The sequence below is a fragment of the Electrophorus electricus genome, chromosome 10 (assembly GCF_013358815.1).
Source record: "Electrophorus electricus isolate fEleEle1 chromosome 10, fEleEle1.pri, whole genome shotgun sequence".
Taxonomy (NCBI): domain Eukaryota; kingdom Metazoa; phylum Chordata; class Actinopteri; order Gymnotiformes; family Gymnotidae; genus Electrophorus; species Electrophorus electricus.
In genome coordinates this window covers 3,087,501-3,096,134 of record NC_049544.1, presented here as the reverse complement: position 1 = coordinate 3,096,134, position 8,634 = coordinate 3,087,501, and the positions used below count along the sequence as shown (strand labels likewise).

The 8,634-nt window shown below is 45.7% G+C and overlaps 1 protein-coding gene across 5 annotated transcripts in view; it reads left to right on the top strand.

Annotated features, from left to right (window-relative positions):
- The first annotated feature begins 5,402 nt into the window (after positions 1 to 5,402).
- The window catches only part of ddr1 (discoidin domain receptor tyrosine kinase 1), a 35,430-nt gene continuing 32,198 nt past the window's right edge, over positions 5,403 to 8,634 (top strand). For 4 of the 5 annotated variants that reach the window (XM_035530947.1, XM_035530946.1, XM_035530945.1 and 1 more), the window contains exon 1: positions 5,403 to 5,807. The gene's annotated coding sequence lies outside the window, so the exon portion shown is untranslated. The remainder of the gene's footprint in view (positions 5,808 to 8,634) is intronic. The other variant, XM_035530944.1, reaches the window with a different exon arrangement.

Sequence of the window (8,634 nt, the reverse complement as noted above, 5' to 3'; positions counted from 1 at the left end):
ACTAAATGGACTGTGCAACTTTGCAGTCAACACAGTAAATGGTAGATGGCAGGAATGTTTACTTTGAAGGTTTATTCCTCCTAAGCTGTTTATATTAGCCACTGCTGTGTCTTTCTTTACCATCTCAGAGATGAACAGATCAGATAACAGTAGAGGATCTTCTCTTCATCATGTAGCTGTCTTATACCGGTGCTTGTTGTGTTTGTACATATTGCCCTTGAGGGACAAACATTTGTGTGTGTGTGTGTGTGTGTGTGTGTGTGTGTGTGTGTGTGTGTGTGTGTGTGTGTGTGTGTGTGTGTGTGTGTGTGTTTACCCTCACCCTGTTTGGGAGTTGGAGTCTGTGTGTTAATGGATATTTTTAGCCCGGGCTCTCACCGCATTGCAATGGGTCACACATTCATGACACCCGCCCAACACAATTCCCCCCCCCCCCCCCACTCCACTCACTCTCACCATAGAGCTGGACACAGCCAGCCAGTAGAACGGGAAGAGAAAGAGTTCACTATAACCCTGAATCCTCACTGCCCCATTACACCCCACCACTGTATCCATGCTGACAGCTAGAAATAGGTACTGGAGTGTTTAGACTCCCTGAACTTATTGTTTGGGTTTTTTTTCAGGCCTATCAGCATGAGTGGGCAGGGCTTGGCAACATGTCATATATTTGTCATAACTAGGACAGACGAGATAATGCCAGTAATTTAGAGGGAGGGGACTCGTCTGAGTCGCGGCGCATAGACAGAGGAGAGGCAGGGAGGCAGCTATGAGAGAGTGGAAAGGGAAGCTGTAATTAGTGAAGACAATGAGACTCAGACCATGGAGCTAATGAATTAGGCCACAGGCTTCCCAAATCCATTTACTTTGGCTGGGCGCGAACAAAAGACAAAGGCAAACTTGTTTTTCGTGGACGCGGCAAAAGGGAATGTGGGAAAGGCAGAACAAAAGAACAGAAAGGGAAAGAGCTTAAAACTCAAACCAGCATGAGCTGCACTTTGGGTTGGGGGAGAGTGGGGACAGTGGCAACCATCCCTCTTTATCACTCTCGCTCTCTCCCACTCTCTCGCGTTCTCTCTCTCTCACTCTCTCACACACACACTCTTATTTTAACATGCTTTATTGGCATGAACAGTAAACAACTAAATGGAGGTCTAGTTAAGGGGGGTTTAATAAGTTACCTTACTGCCAAAGAAATGTTCACTAAACAAAAAATTGAAAAAAGACAAATAGAAACAGAAAGACTTCTGTTATTGATTACAAAAAAAATACATTATTTACAAAATGATTCATGAATAAACGTTGTCCCTTTGTAACAGTATGCTGCTTGTTTGCTCAGGCTGCTGTCCAAAGGCACGGTCCTCTTTGTCTGTTATGCTTTAATACTCCAGGAGATACTGCAGACACTTTCTTATAGAATGCTTCAGGGACTGACTCATATTAGTGCAGTCCGTTAGGAAGGCCATCTGTGTCTCGACCATGCCTCAGGGTTAGTGGGTGGGGTGCACACCCCGCCATCTCTAGGCAGCCGGTTCCACTGGCCAACGTGTGCTCACTGATCCTCATTTCTTGACTTTGTCGTCTAATCGGTCAGCTGGGGCCAAATTGGATTGGTGCTGGGCTTTCATAGAGTCTTTCTGATATGGGTTCTCTCTCTTCTTCTTCTTCTTCTTCTTCTTCTTCTTTTTCTTCTTCTTCCTCACTCCCCCTCTCTCTGTGTCATCACAGAAAACAGGTATTCTAAAACGTTCTATGCAGATGAAGGACTCTGGGATTACACACATACATCTATGACTTACATACACACTTATGCTTTCCAAAATCTGTCTCAGGTTAAGAGCTATTGAACGATGCAGGTCTGAAGGGAAGAGCAGAGGCCTTTCTGAGTTGTAGACTAAGTAGTGTTTGAAACAAAGACTGGGACTCGCTCAGATAAGGACATTGTTCCAGACCATTGCTGATAACTGTGAGTGGGACAGGTGTTTGCAAATGGTATTTCCAATAAAACAGTGTGACTACACACACAGAAGAACAGAAGATGAAGGTGACAGTTTGGGAAAGAACATGTCAGAAGCCCCTAATATCAGTGAAGTGATCTGTGCTTCCTCTCCATACATGTGTAAGTGCCCTCTAGCTGGGCTATACTGTGGTCAGGTGAGAAATTGGCCATGATGCCCACAGATCCATGTGGAAGGTATGATCAGCACCTTTCTAGCTTTAGACAGGAATGGCCGGGGTCCTGACCCCCTCCCGTATACCGGCCCAGGGGTAGGCCACACCCCCTGGCCTCCTGACACCTGCAGCTCTCTAAAAAACCCTCTAGGAAATGGCCCACAATGGTCTCCAGAATCCAAAGTGAGTCATGAAACTCCAAAAGCCTCCAGGCCTCAGAGTAGACACTAACTGCACTAACCATTGCTGTTTCTGTTACTCTCTTAGATTACTAAAACTCCACAACATAGAACAAATGTACATCCATAAGCAAAGTGCTCAATTAATTGAAATTACAATTGTCCAACTGTCAGACAGAGAGCGTGATTTTATATGGTAAAACACGCGTCATTACGGTAGTGATCACCCTGTCTGTCTCTGTTACATGCATGTACAGATACGCTTACACATGAACAAAGCCCAAAGTTACCAGGGGCCCCAGACAACAAGTGTTACCGATCCCATTTCATATAACCCACTTACACACCCACCCACCCACACACACACATCCTTCAGAACTAATCTCCCTGAATCATCCCAGTATTTTTTACACCTTGGGGCTCTTGGTTCAAAAATGTTCTCGCGACAGCTCCTGGGGGCACATGCCATTTTGAAAGAGGACACCATGGAGGACGAGAAGGAGGGCATCCACTCATCTACATGTGGGGGGGGGGGTGCATAACATTAAGAGTTCAAGGAGAAACAGAGGCTTACAGAGAATGTTGTATAAATGATAAATGTCAGAGATATGGAGGAAGAGAGGACGAGAGGTAGAGAGGTAAATGAATAGAGTAGGTGCAGGAGAATGAGTGGAATGTGACTTTGTGTCAGTTCCCAACATTCTGCAAGCTTGGCATGCTCTGAGTGATCAGACTGCTCTGCCCCTCAACAGCTGTGTGTGTGTGTGTGTGTGTGTGTGTGTGTGTGTGTGTGTGTGTGCGTGCGCATACGTGTGTGTCTGCATGTGTGTGCGCATGCGTGTGTCTGCATGTGTATGTGAGGGAGAACTGTGGTATTGTCTTTGGGACTTCCAGCTTTGGGAAACAATCAGTGATGAATTAAGTGCCAAATTTAACAAGGAGAGATGCAGAAAGTTTCACTTCATGCCAGCTGTGATCACGGTAACGTCATGGTGTGCATCTCTGCTCCTCGCTCCCACTCTTACTCTCTATCCAGATTTATAACTTTGTCAAAACTCCAAGACTAGCCTGCACTAGCTGTCCAAAATCTCTCTCTCTCTCTGTCACACATACACACACACACACACACAATGTCTCTGTGTCTGTCCCCCCCCCCCCCCCCCCCCCCCCCGCGGCTCTCTCTCTCTCTCTTTCTCTCACAGTGAATTCCTCACAGGATAGGGCCTGCATATTTCACGCTTCACTGTGTCCCAAAAAAAAAAATCTGCATAAAAGAATAAAGAAAAGCATGAAAAGTTTGCTCAGGTGGATAACCATAAAAGATAGTGTCCACTCTTCAAGGGTAAATACTACAGAAAGAGACAAAGAGACAAAATATGTGTGTGTGTGTGTGTGTGTGTGTGTGTGTGTTTGTGTGTGTGTGTGTGTCAGTATGCATGCCTGTGAAAGCAACAGAGAGCGAGACAAAGCAAGTGTAAGGAGGAGAGGCAAACAGAACAATGTCCAAAGGTCAGAGCAACATTTAAACGAGGCTGTGTAGTTGCCAGGACGACGCGCACAAAGCCAGAAGCAGCAGATGAAGCACTAACCAAAAGGAGGGGAGGTGAGGGGTGAAAATAAAGAGCTAGAGATTAGCTCACCATGAAACTTGCTATGAGTTCTGCTGTGCTGTAGAGAGGGCTGTCCTTTAGCGCTGGGGCAGTGCCTCCAATGTTCTGGCAATAAATTCCAATTCTTACTCTCCCTCGTGCAGTCGGCAGCCGTGCAGATGACAGTCTCTGTGGTATTGATTTTGATTATGGCCCACTTAAAGGCTGGGTGCAGCAATCCAATCAGATTGAATAGAAGGCTTATTTAGTGCAATGTTGTTAACCACATAAGTGCAGCAATAAAGCAGACAGAAAAGCAAAGAAGGGAAGAATGAACAGCCATGAAAGAGACCAAGGAGTCTAATGTAGGTCAGAGCCTTTAACCATTATAGCACATGGTTTGAATGTGGGTGTGGGTGTGTGGGTGTGGGTGTTGATCTTCAGAGGGTAGTTAGAGATTGTTAATTATATACATAGCAGAAGACAAAGCCCGATCCTTTGAAGGTAGAAAAGGGGAGATTTTTCTCTCTTATCCCCGGCGGCTTGAATGGCTACATACAGATGCCAATCATGTTAAATATATTGCGATGTAATCTTCACCTCCTCCTGCCTTCCTCTGTTCGTCTCTGGACGCACCTGCCCCGTGTGTGTGTGTGTGTGTGTGTGTGTGTGTGTGTGTGTGTGTGTTTGATTTTGTTACTGCTTGGCTAGCTAGCACCTTCAGCCTGCCCTTGTCTCACCACAGACAGGCAAGTATCAACACATAACCAAAGAACATTCTCTTTCTTTCAACCTTCCAGTATGGGATCGCCACACCCTTTCTGCTTTATGAGTTGTGAAAAAGCCCCAATCATAGGTTTACTTTTTCAACATCACCATTTTCACCCCTATATGCCACTTTACTGCCGACCCATACAGGAGAGCTTGCATCATTAACTATTGCTGAGAGCTCAAAGCCTGTTAACACTGGAACTGAATCTAAATCACTGTCTTTACTGCCTCTGGGGGTAATTGTATACAGTTACAGAGCTTTGCTCTGTAATAACGTGCTCTTTTAGGACAGGAAAGGGGGAAATCTCCAGGAACACTTTACTTTTACAAACGCCATTCATACAATTAGATTAATCCAAAATATCGATGATCGTATATATATTTTTTTTAATTATACGAATGGGTTAACAAGGTGCATACCGTTGTTTCCTCTCCAGCAATATAACGTTTCATATCTCCTGCATCTCGCTGTTCCTAATAAATAAAAACGTCTTTCTCTCCGGGGCGCGCATCGAGTATCACTTACAAAGCCGCTGCCAGGTCACAGGGTCTTTCCTAAACGGATTACTGATTGGTGGATTGCCTAATTAAATATTTAAACAAGAGCGGGTCCGAGCGCAGTGGTTGGTCGCAGTCGGTGCAGGCTATGCAAATGAGCACCTGGTAGTGTTTTCTCCTCCAAGGGAGGAAAAGGTTGGGAGGCAGGCGAGCGTTTTATGGGCACGTAGAGTCACTGGTACTGATTGAAAAATAGCCTAAACGCGCTCATACACTTTGCTTATAATTTGTCGCGGGCGTAATAAAGTCGCTTTTCTTTGCTCGGACTCGCCGCACAGCGTTGCTCTGTAAACTGGTCAAGTGTGCGAAGCCCGGCGCTACATTAGTCCTTAAACTTCTTCCCCCAGCGGTGGCGGTGCTCCCGGGATCTCTCACGGCTCCGTAGCGCTGTTTTACGGGACTCGGCGCTAATCTTGCGCAAAACGGCGGATTTGATCTGCACCGGTTACCTTCTGCACAAGGTCGAAGAAGTCGGATTAAAGCCGGACTAACGGCAAACTTTTCCAAGGTAATAACGAGTGTCAAGCCTGAAGCCTTTTCGGTAAGTAATGAGAACATAGGCAAACTATTTTTAACCCGTCATGCGGATAGTCGGATAATGCAGATCATCTGAGAATCGAGCTCTTTCTGCTTGTCCGATCGTTCAATCGTCACTGCCGTTAGAGGTCGGTTAGTTTTTGTTAGGACATCTTACGAGAACAAACCCGACTGTCGCCTCACTGGGCGGACTACGATAGATTATGCGTGTAGAAATGGTGGGTCAGTGGTTTTTAAGACCCTGGTGTCTTAAGTAAATCCAGTTCTGATCAACGGCGTCAGAGTCTCGGCGCGTGGAGGAAGCTCGGGCGTCCGCCACGGCACGCGGAACGTTGCGCTGTTTGTCTGTGCAACTGTGAAGCGACTTACTCCTGGACTTCCACTGGTTTGTTTTGTTTGATCCTAAATCGGTGTGATAATCGATGTCTTATTGATTCGTTTAAAGTCAGTAATCCTTAGACACCTGTGCAACATTAGGCTACGCGTGTGTTTGACTTGATGGGTAAACCTGCGGCCTTATGACGGGACATTTGCGACATTTCGGTGTTTGTAAGAACTGCGCTGTTTAGTGCGACGTAGTAGCGACACTGAGAATTCTTCCAGCAGATTATAATTAAAAATACTGAATGAAAACTAATAACATTCGTCAGAGCGTTGCGTAAGTTAAGTCATTGTTTTGCGGTCATCTACCAGCGCTGCACTTGAATGGGCATGTTTTGGGGGCGGTATAACGCTCAGTTGCAACGGACGCTTTTGCATTGGCCGCTGCATTGTTTATATGATTTTCAGACAATCAGTCTGGTGTCTCCCAGATTGCAAGTCAGTTTCTGACATGCACTGGATAAATTGGCTCAATAAATCCCCAATGTTCACGATTAGCTGGTGAGGTCCAGGTAGCGACGGCAGAGCGACTACTGACCCGGTGACCTCGTGGAGTTCGCCATGTCACTAGGGCACCAAGCACCAGGAGAGAGACGCGCGTATGAACAATAGACTGCCCAAATATCCCTAAAGGGATTTTTCCCCCCTAAAAGGAGTCAGAAAGAGATTCAGTCTTGATTGTGTGTGTGTGTGTGTGTGTGTGTGTGTTTTAGCAACACTCAGCAGGACAGTAACACTGCATTACACCACCACTGTTACAGTGCAGTAATTACCCTGTAGTATATTGAGTAGCGATATATAACAAGGCATTGATATTGATCATTGTATTGATGCAATGTTGCATCCTATTACTCAGTATATTACACTGTAATTAATGGTATAGTTGCATGGTAACAGTGAGGGTGGTGCTAATAAAGTGTTACCAAACTGCATCTCTCTCTCTCTCTCTTTCTCTCTCTCTCTCTCTCTCTCTCTCTCTCTCTCTCTCTCTCTCTCTCGCCACCATGTCCCTGAAACCTCTTCAGGCACTTTTGATTAGAGCAGCGTAGTACTTCAGCACAGGTGAGTAGACATGTGGTTAGAGGTAAAGTAGTGAGTGAGCAACACCATAACAAGCGACTAAGGCGGTTGGACAGTGCCGGTTTCCCAGGCCTCCCTGTAGAACCTGCAGTCATGAAAAAGCTTTCCCAGAATCCTCCGCCTGATTCAGACCTGATGACCTGGTTGCCTGTAAATAAAACTGATGCTGGTCTCTTTATGCATTATAGTGGCTTTTAAAGTGTCCCATCTCTCTCTCTCTCTCTCTCTCTCTCTCTCTCTCTCTCTCTCTCTCTCTCTCTCTCTCTCTCTCTCTCTGCTGGTGGAGCACTTGATCATGTTTCTCTTTATATCTCATTCTGTCCATCTCTTCTCCTCTGGGCACTCTGCCTGTCTCTCCATTCTACCCTGATGCCTTTGATGTCGCCATAGATTACAATACTCCATCTCTCGCTGTACCTCTCCCTCTCTCATCTCTTCATCCTTAATGAAAGAGACATCTCTCCCTCTCTCTCTCTCTCTCTCTCTCTCTCTCTCTCTCTCTCTCTCTCTCTCTCTCTCTCTCCCCTCTCTCTGGCTCTCTCTCTCTCTCTCTCTCTCTCTCCCCCTCTCTCTGTCTCTCTCTCTCTCCCTCTCTCTGGCTCTCTCTCTCCCTCACTCTCTCTCTCTCTCTCTCCCCCTCTCTCTGTCTCTCTCTCTCTCTTCCTCTCTCTCTCTCTCCCTCTCTCTCGCTCTCTCCCCCCCCCCCCCCTCTATAGATCAGTAATGTGTCTGTGTACTGCACATTCTTAATGCATTTGGAGTTAGTATAATATTGTGCATACTAAGGTTATAATGTAAAGGAACCCAGTGCATCTTAAGTTCATAGTGAGAAATTACAGGAACATGTGAATTTCCTTCATATTGGGGGGGATTTTCTGAATTTCATTCCTCATGTTAATAACTAATATAAAGGTATTCAGATTTCATTGTGTTATCAAGGCCTACGTGCTGCGTCATGCTGGTAAATAGTTTGGATAATACGGACGGACTGAATCCTGCTATCATTCCTGGCTTCAAGCCATGCTGTCCAGGAGAGAGGTTTCAAACACACACACACACACACACACACACGCACACACACACACACAGATTAACACAGTGGTTCTCAAACTCATGGTCCTTATGAAAAAAAAAATGTCCAACCAATGCCGGTGTGATGGTCTCAAACACTGATGTGTACTTTTTCATATGCAGTTAACAAATGTCTACTGTCTACCTCTGGTGTCACAGATCAAAGATCAAAGAAAAGGCTCAAAGACTAAAAATAAGCACACACACACTTCTCCTTCAGTTTTCCCAGTTTAGGTAACCTTCCCAGCACTTCCGCTTAGCCAAAACAGATGGTCTGAATCCCAGGATTGTCCAGTTGA